The sequence below is a fragment of the Apteryx rowi genome, unplaced genomic scaffold (assembly GCF_003343035.1).
Source record: "Apteryx rowi isolate R43461 unplaced genomic scaffold, aptRow1 scaffold_83, whole genome shotgun sequence".
Classification (NCBI taxonomy): Eukaryota; Metazoa; Chordata; class Aves; order Apterygiformes; family Apterygidae; genus Apteryx; species Apteryx rowi.
In genome coordinates, this window is record NW_020451127.1 from 2,733,292 (window position 1) to 2,742,657 (window position 9,366).

The following is a 9,366-nucleotide window of genomic DNA, read 5'->3' on the forward strand; positions in this document are numbered from 1 at the left end:
TGAGGTTCACCCACAGCACGTCCTCCTGCTTTCTCAAGAGGAGATGCAGGCTTTAGAGCTGATGTGCCTGAGATGAGCATGGATGGGACAGTACAAGRTAGAGGCATGGACATTATTCAGACACAACACATGCCGCAGGTATCTGGCATAGGTGCTGTGATCCCTCAGGGCTACAGAGAGGGCTACGGACCAGCAGCCCTCATGTAACATGCCATCAACTCATGGGAGGCTACATGTACTGCAAGGACTGCAGTTTCCACTGACAGTCCTGGTTTTTTGCAAGATGAATCACAAGTTGAACCACAACCAAGATCCTCTCTCAGCCACAGGGAGAGTGTGGCCTGCAAATACGTAAGTCACTGTTTGGAGGTCAACCTCACAGCAGCCCTGAGCTGCTGAGGTGAGCTCAGCACCTTCTCCCAGATCATGACAACAGGTCATCGGCAAACACCACGTGATGGGAGAGACCTTCTTTTCCACCAGGTACGTATCAGAGATACTCAGAGGAGCCACACAGCTACCTGTACCCAATGCCTCACCTTGTGTTGGTGTCGCATTCACCATACAATCACTCATYTGGGTGAATTCTGAGCAACTGAATCACCAAACTTTACTGCTTGTGGTACCCCAAGTCCCCAGCTAGATATTATTCACGTTAATATTTATCTGTGTGCCRTTAAAAGTGATGATAGGAACATCAYGCATGGTGTATAGAAACTGTTGTTGGCAGGAAGGTCTTGACATCTAGACAAGAARCATTTTAAAAAWGGGAAACTGAGGCACAAAGGCTTTATCTGACAGCCAGCCAAGGAGAGGTCTGGGTCGGCTCCAGCCCCACAGCTGGCCCAGGCTGTTCATCTGCAAACCCTCCCTCCACATTCCCAAAGGAGAATTATAATCCCTATCATGAGATTTTTGCTGTCCCCGCTCTCCTGAGGAAAGCATGGTGCCTTATGCCCATTACTGAGAAAGTGCCCAGTGCTGCCCTGGATTATAAAAAACATCAGTTTTTATTTCAGGGAGAAAGAAAATGTTGCATTTCTTGTTGTTTTGTGCAAGACAKCCCTTTACCAAAGAGAGGGCTCCTTGCTCAGAAAGCTGCAGGATCTAAGGAGTCTTTCAAAAGCCTTTTAATTATGTTTTGAAATAGGACAGGCCTCGCTCTTTGGGGAACATCATGAGACCCGAGAGCAGAAAAAAGCTGAGAGAGCTGGTCCTCACCGACTCCCAGCTCTAAGCCRAACAGGTTTGGCCAGCTCTAATTAAGGTAATTAATATCCTCAAACCTGTTATTAAGCAAGAAGCAGTAAAAGGGAGTCTCCTCTTCACCTCGGGGTCCCGACAAAGCAGCCTCCACACGCCACAGCCGAACAAGTGGCCCATTGTCAACCCGGCATGCGCCCCACAGCCTCCGGGGCCGGATCCCGCTGCCCGGGGCGAGGAGGGCTGTAGCTCCATGGCGTGACCGGTGGAGGGGAGACAGCGTGGCCAGGGTCAGGGCAGTGCGCTCACCCTCCCCAGAGCTGGGACATGATGGGGTGAAGGTGGGAGACCCTTTCCATCTCCTCACCAGGAGGTAATGAGTGGGAAGGGGTCATGTTGGGGAGGATGGAGACGAACACCATGGATGTACCATGGGTGTATGGTCAGCTGTCTCCACCCTGGGAAACCAATTTTCAGCCACGTCCGATGACCTGTGTTGGACTGGTGAGATATTTAAGCTTTGGGACATGTCTTTAGAAGATGTTCAAAAGATGGCCCAGCTTATTGACCATTGTCCAGCAAATGGGGAGGCCTGGTAGGATCACCCATAGGGCTGGGTCAGGCCTATACATCACCTTCAGAGAGCTGCGATCTGAATTTGGACTTGAATCTTAATTCATATATTTGGTTAGCAGATTGTCTGATAGACATGAAGGAGCAATGGAAAGGGAGCTCATTTCAAAGATCATGGTAGATCTTTGAAATAGAATAGTTAATTTGGGCACAAATCAGAAAACAATTAATTCCATTTAAACATAAGAAAAACCTTTTTTATGGTGAGGGTGGTCAAGCACTTGAACAGGTTGCCCAGAGAGGTTGTGGAGTCTCCAACTTTGGAGCTGACCTTGCTTGAGCAGGGGTGTTGGACCAGATCATCTCCATAGATCCCTTCCAAACTCAGCTATTCCATGATTCGGTGAGATTATGTATATGTTTAGCAAACATACATAGCAAATTATATAAATATAACTTGTATTGTGGGGGAAAACGGTATATTTCAGTCCCTCCTAGGCTGACAGGGCACTGTCCGTCCACCTCCGCAGGTGCAAAAGGAAAATGCAGCAAGATGCACAAATCATGGTGCAGCATCCATCCGGGGTGCTCAGCACATGCAGGAGAGATGTCCCGCCATCAGTCGGTGAAGAGCGTCTCCCCTTTCGCTTGTGTAATGAAAGGACCTGACAATTTTCTTTTAACCTCATACCTGTCCGTTCAAGTCCTTTCCTCCTCGCCGCCCACAGATAGGAAAATTCCTCCCAAAGGAAAACACTGTTGCAATCTATTTTGGTTTTTCGTCAAGTGCAAGAGTTTGAGCCGTTGGTATTTTTCCACTGGAAATTCTTCTCTTGATTTCTTCTTTCAAAAGTGCCTAGGAGGGAAGTTTGCTTTTCCACTGCTGGCCTGAGAGAGCCTGAGGTGTCAGCCTGCTCGCAAGAATGTGGGGTGTTAGACGGGCGAGCGAGTGATGAGCAGCCCCCGAAGCAGCACATCTGGGCAATTTCTGAGGGCATGCAGTAGGTCCTGTGAATGGCTGCTCTGGTCTTCAAGAGAGAAAGAAAGAGCATTATAAGCTCAGAAGGGCAAGGAGCAATGTGATTCCCAGGACTGAACAAAAAAAGGAGTAAGGTCCCATGGTATCTTTGCAAAGCAGGTAGTTACGACTGGCTCTTTTCAGCCAACTAAGAAATTCCAGTCCAGAAATGGCACGACTGAGAGGCGTTAGCCATAACAACTCTTGTTTTTAGCTTAAGAAAACCCATGATCATAATCTGCAGGTTCTGGGTACCAAAACAAAATGAAAATTTATATCTCTCAGAAATGTGTCAAGCCTTACTGATCTCAAGAGTTTGCTTGAGCAGCCAGMGATAGTGGCTGGAATGAAAATCTTCAAAGGTAGACCACCGAGTCTTGGGACTGGTGTAGGACTTGGCAAAGACCGTATGTTTGGCTGAGCTCAGCAAAGATAGACCATTGCAGGATTTAGCTTCTTCACTTTAACAGGTTTCTCCTGCGCACATGCAAACAGGGGTTTTCCTCCCTGGAGGAACATGTTTCTCTTTTGCTTTTGCAGGAGGACAAAATCCTCATGCTAACATCATTGCTGACTGGRCTAGAAATTCTTGCCCCCCCAAAATGTGTGAGCTCATACCAGTAAAAACAGCAGCAGTTCCTTGGGAGGCACAAGCTCAAAGTCTCGGCTTTGCTGTCTCAGCTTTCAGCTACAGCAGAAAGGCAGATAGGGGGCCTGGAAAATTTCATCGTGAGTGCTTCAAGTTTGGTAAAGTTTGAAGAAACTGGGAATACCATCTTCTAATGGGAAGTGTCAGACCAACCTCAATGACAGCAGTACAGAAACCAGAACACAGTGCAAGTCGCAGCCTGATGCTCTCCCTGCTGTCCTCCGCAGTCCGGACTCCCCCCTTACAAAACAGAAATTGGCCTTTGATCTCGGTACCGGGGCTCACATCAGTGGCAAGGTGCTCCTAGTGCTCAGAGAGGTCGGAGGCACTCGGTGGGATCTCAGCAAAGGCTGTGGTCACGTCTGCGTCCTTGGGCGCTCAGGGAACGTGTTGTTGCTGTGGGGAGAGACCTGCCCCGCGGCAGGAGCGATGGGACCAGCCCAGAGCCAGCTGCATGGGCCCCAGGGCAGGCGCTGAGTGAGACCCCGACCATCCCCGCTCCCCCAGCAGAGTCATCTCCGTTGGTGGTCGGCCAGGCTCTGCTCTGCAGCTCTAATTGCTGGCTGTTGACGAGTCTTGTGTTGCCAACACACCGTCCTTTGATTCCAGCTGTCTGCAGCATGCAGCCCTCCTTTCCGGCACCCCTGCCTGCTCTCACTGGGACCATCACCTGCCTCCCAGAGGGTGCCAGTGACCCCCAGTTTGCTCCCAGACCTACCTGGCACCTGCCAGTCCTTCTGTACCACAGGGGCCGAGCAGTAAGCCTGCAAGCAGCAAGTCCACAACGGCATTTTCTGCTCAGAAGGTAGAAGCTGCTCGTTGCACAAAACTGCTTCTCCAGACACGGCGCCAAGGTTGGGGGGGCTGAACCGTTTCCAGGAGGTCACAGCTGTCCCCAGCCCTCCTTGCTGTCCTCCTCCAATGTTTCCTCTGCGGCATGAACGCCTCCCGAACGCTGCTTGCAAGGCAGCGTGTTTCCACACCCACACGCATGGAGAGATGTCTCCTCTTTCCCCTCTGCTGCTAGACGCAAAAGCAAACGTCGCTCTAAGCTTGGCTGCTCTAAGGGCAGTTTCGTACTGCCCCCCCTCTTTACCATGCTCCTCTCAACAGTGCCACCAGCTTGATTCTCCTCTCAGCTTGGTTTCTGGTTCTGTCTTGGTTCCTGAGGATCATCGCCTCGTTGGGCGACAGCTCCCTCTCCACCTCCCTCCTGGATCGAGATAGCACCTTGCCTCCTGGTTTGGGGTGACGCCTTGCCTCCAGGCGGAGGAGGGCTCTCTGCAGAGGCTGCACAGCCACAGACCACACCAGGCTGGCTCCAACGCTATCGCTAGGAGCCCCGCGCCATGGCACCAGGAACGCAACGCCCACCCCTTGGCACCGAGGCAAGCCGAACCACATCCCTCTGGGTGCTCGGGGCTGCACAAGGTGCTCGGAGCAGACCCAGGCCAAGGGCGATGACGCGTGGACGCAGGTCAGCCAGCTCCGGCGGGTCCCGGGCTCGGGAATCGTTCCTTAGAGCACGCTGCAAGGAGGCTGTAGGGGCAGGGGAGCTTTCCGTGGCCTCGGACTGGCACTAATAGGATCATTTTCTCCGGGCTGCCTCCACTGAGTCGGCAGGAGTGCTCGGCACTTCCTACAGACCTGGGATCCTGTTACAGGGGGCTGGAGGATGCGAGGGCTATATTTATGCGAGCAAATTAAATGTGCCCGGAACCGTTTTCTGGCACCGAGGCCAAGCGGCGCAGTACAGCCCGCCTCCGTCCTGTTGAACGCTGCTACCCTCCAGAAAGGTTGGCCGCTTGCGAACTGCCCCCCGGGACGAGGCCGCGGCCTGCGCTCCCCCCCAGATCTCGGAGATTGCCTGGGAGACCTTTTAGCTGGCCCGGGTCCAAACCRTGCCAAAGACAACTCGAACAATTTCACAGTACGGAGAGCTGAGTTCCCATGCCYGGAAACCTCTCCTGGCACAGCTTAAGAGGTAGGATTGAGGTAGCCAAAGAATTCTCAGTGGGACATGGCCTTCCACTCAGAGGCACCACGTCCAACGCACTCACCAGCCCTGCAGGCAAGCGCTACAGCCCAGCTTGCATCCTTCCACATAAACACTGCATCCAGAACGAAGCAGTCCCATCCACGCTGCCCACAGGGAACAGTCACTGGCCCATCCTATCGCCAAATCTGTCCCCAGGGATAGTCCGGGATGTCACAGGTCAAGGTTATGCCTTAGAGCACACCATGGGGTTGGACTAGGTGACTTCTGGAGGTCCCTTSCAAACTAAATTATGATTCTGTGACTCTAAGACAATCGCAGAAGAGAGGAGAATCCCCCCTGTAAAGGACTTAAAAGTTCTTCAGCAAATGACTTCACCTTCCTGGCCATGCACAGACCTTCACTGCACCAGCTTCACCCCTGCAGCACTGGAGAAGAAAATCACATTCAACGCTTTGAAAACAACCTGTCGAGGCTTTACAGGRACAGATAAAACACCTACGTGCCAGTGGGAAAGGTAATATAAATATCATTTTAAAAGAAAAAGGCTTATATCAGATGGGCATTTGCCCTGTGGAATGCACTGCTCTTCTGGAGGACAAGGTTTCAGCAGGTTTCAAAGGCAGATGGGACATCGATATAGCTAAGGAGACAGTCCTTGGGATGGTGGGCCTCATGCTTCAGGGCTGGGGGCAGTCAGGAAGGCACTTTGCTGACATTGCTGTTCTCGCTCAGCACAGAAGGTCCAGAGCGATAACTTCTTCTGGTGCTGGGCAGGGAACAGGAACATCAGCCCTCCAACGACTGGTGCTTCAGGGTGGGATTTTGGAAACAACAGCCCTCTTTATCCTGGGATATCCTCTGTCATTTTTTTCCTGCTTGGGTATGAGCCTGTGGGCTCAGAGCCTGATTCCAAGTCCACTAAGTCCATCATAATTTTACACCAACTTCAAGAGGCTTTGGATCAGGTGTAGAGTAAACTCAAAACCAATATCTTCCAGCTTCCTAAAGAGAAATTCCCTCTCTTAACATTTCTGAAGCCAAGCAAACACTTTAGCACAGTGGCTGCTTTCAGAGCAGGGCTCAGGTACACGCCGTCAAGTACATTTGCCACAGCAAAAGAGGAAGCTCTCCACATGAGTGTGGGTTTTTTGGTTGGTGGAGGAGAAATCTCTTCAACAGAAAGTGTCTGAATGGATAAACATCCTTCCCCAGTGTGGTCTTGCCCTGATAAGGTCCCAGCACTAGACAGGCGCAGAATCTCTCCAGAAAGTCACTTTTATTCCTCCTTGGTCAGATGCCAGTTCCCGTTACTCAGGCTGGGTAATAACTGGCCTCATAAGTGCACCCATATCTCCCATGCTTCACCCAGGTCCTTGGGTGAAGGAGAGTTAACATCTAACAACAATGCCTCCCAGCTGTGTAACCTGGTGGACCTTTGGGACCAAGACCTTCTCACTGCTCTGTAGTTGTCCGTCATGTGGTTGCCTGGTTAGGGCCAGGAGCTCACAGCGTCCTCAGGATCTAAACGCATTGTAACAACTAGTGTACAAAGCGAGGAAATCAATGTACAGTGCTGTTCCCATGAAGGTCGTGCATGGGGCTGCAGGGGGAAGTCTGATTATATCATAAATTTCCGGTGAGAAGAAAATGGGAGGTCGTCGTGCCAGCAGAGGGAGCTTGCCAGTTCACGAGCCTTCTGGAGCGGAGAGCCAACAATCTGTCGAAAGAGATGGAGGGGAAATGTGCAAACACCAGATCTATATTTTTAAACGGATTAATGAAATTAAAGCAATTCATGTCACTTCATGCATTCAGCAACCCRTCAAGAAGCAAAACAAAGAGGAAAAAAAAAAAAAGAGAGAAAAATAGAGGCAGGCCAACTCCACTACTTCCGATTAAGCCAGTTCAAATTATCCACCCTGCGAAACCCGGAGCCTGCCAGCCTCCCCTCCGTGCCCTGCCGAAGGAAAYGCAACGTGCTGGGGAAGCTCATCCAGATGCCTGCAGGGAGAGACGAGYGGCTAATTAGAGGCCTGACCATGAAGAGCGCTCACCAGGTCTCTGAGGGACTCTCCCAAARAACAAATATCGCACGAGATAGATACACTGCCAAATAAAAACAYGCCAAGCACAAGTTGGGAGCTCCAGTTACACCATTCCTTTCCTTTTTTTTTGTTTTTTTTCCTTTTTCCTTTTCCTGCTGCTGTGACAATTTAATAATTACGATCTTCAGGCGCCCTGTCCTAACCACTTCATACCATCACAGGACTGGCTACTCAAACATGCAGCCCAGAGAGGAATGAGGGGGTTAGGAATGGTAAGGATTTCAAAAACACGCATCCTGTAATCATTTTAGCCATCTTTTAAATTTTGGAGGAAGTCCTTCTCATTCTCTTGACTTTTAATTTACATCATTCACATTTTCAAAGTCCTCTTTGAGAGCTAAAAGCTAATTATTTCTCAAAAAGAAAGTTGCGATTCTCCCAGAATCGCAGGACTCCAGAAGTTGGCACYGCAAGAAAAGAAATAGCAGGAACCCCAAGAATCAAACAATAGTTGGCAAAGCTGAAATCACATTACCAAAAAAAAAATTGTGAAAAAACACTGAAAAAATAGCGGATAGGCAGATCCACAGAGGTTTTCCCTAAACCAGTGGTATTTATTTTGCAATGCAGAATAACTAGCAAGCTTCAAGTTGTTCCTGCCATTTTTTCCTAATGGGAAACTGGGGCCAAGAGTGATTGTATCCTACTTTTCTAAATGTAGCTATGGATTGTATGTCCCTGTTTGGTGCTGTCTGGCTGCTCTCATTTGGACTTGTGCCRTGGGAGATCTTTCTAAGCTCAGCTTTGGACATGCACCTAAAACCAGCAGCTATTTCCAGCTGCAGAGATGAGTCCAGTGCAATGACTTAGTGGCAGTGGTAAAAACCAACCCCTGAATTTCTCATCCTTATCTGGATTATATTTCAGGGAGTGCTGCTATATGGTAACCAATTTACCTGTAATTGTCTTCACAGATGATATTTCACTCTGTCTTCTGTCATCTTTTAAAGAGGTTCCTACCCCCATTTAAGTTTTTGTCCTCAGTTAATTTTATCCCCTCARAGTCCCTACAGAATGTCCCCCCTCAAATACTTCTGCCACAGGGTAAATCAAATCTTTCTTTGCAGAAATCCAGTAGGGACAAAGGCTTTTTGCAATATTTTTATACTAGTCTATTCCACTTGGGCTTACAAGACAAAATCATGACCCAATTTAACCCATCAAAATTGCTATTCGGAGAGCTGATACACTGGGAGGTTTCGTTTGGGGCAATTTTCGAGGGTTTTTTTTTTTTTTTTCATAAAATAATGGAACTTAAGATTTTCCTTAAACACATCTCAGTTCACACCAAACTCGTCAGGAAATATTCCTCCATTCCAACACTGCTAATTAAAAGCAAAGGAGAAATGTCCAGCCCAAACRTTGTACTTTACCACTCCAGTGAGTAATTAGCTACTTATATTAAGTAAAACACTATCAGTATGCTCCCTTCCCTGAAGAGGTTATGATAAGGGCAAGGTGGAGGGCAGAAAAGATATGTGAACTTGGACCTCTGACCTCAGCAAGACCTGATCTGTCCACCAGACAACCGTCCTCTTATAGGACTGCTCTTTGCTCTTTTTCAATGGCCTTGAGTTCACCTTGTTGGGGAATGGGAAAATTTCTGCTATTGCAAAATACTTTGTTGAACGCAATAATTATTTCCCACCCRGTACAAGCTGCAAGCACCTGCTCACCCCGCAGAACTCCTTGGCACGGAGAGGTGACAGCAATAAAAGGCTGTCCTCATCTGTGCTGGTGAACATCCCAAGGCACAGGGGCAGGCGACRCTGGAAGAGCAGCCTGGGTGGCTCTCTGAGTCTCAAGCCTGTCTTCTCTG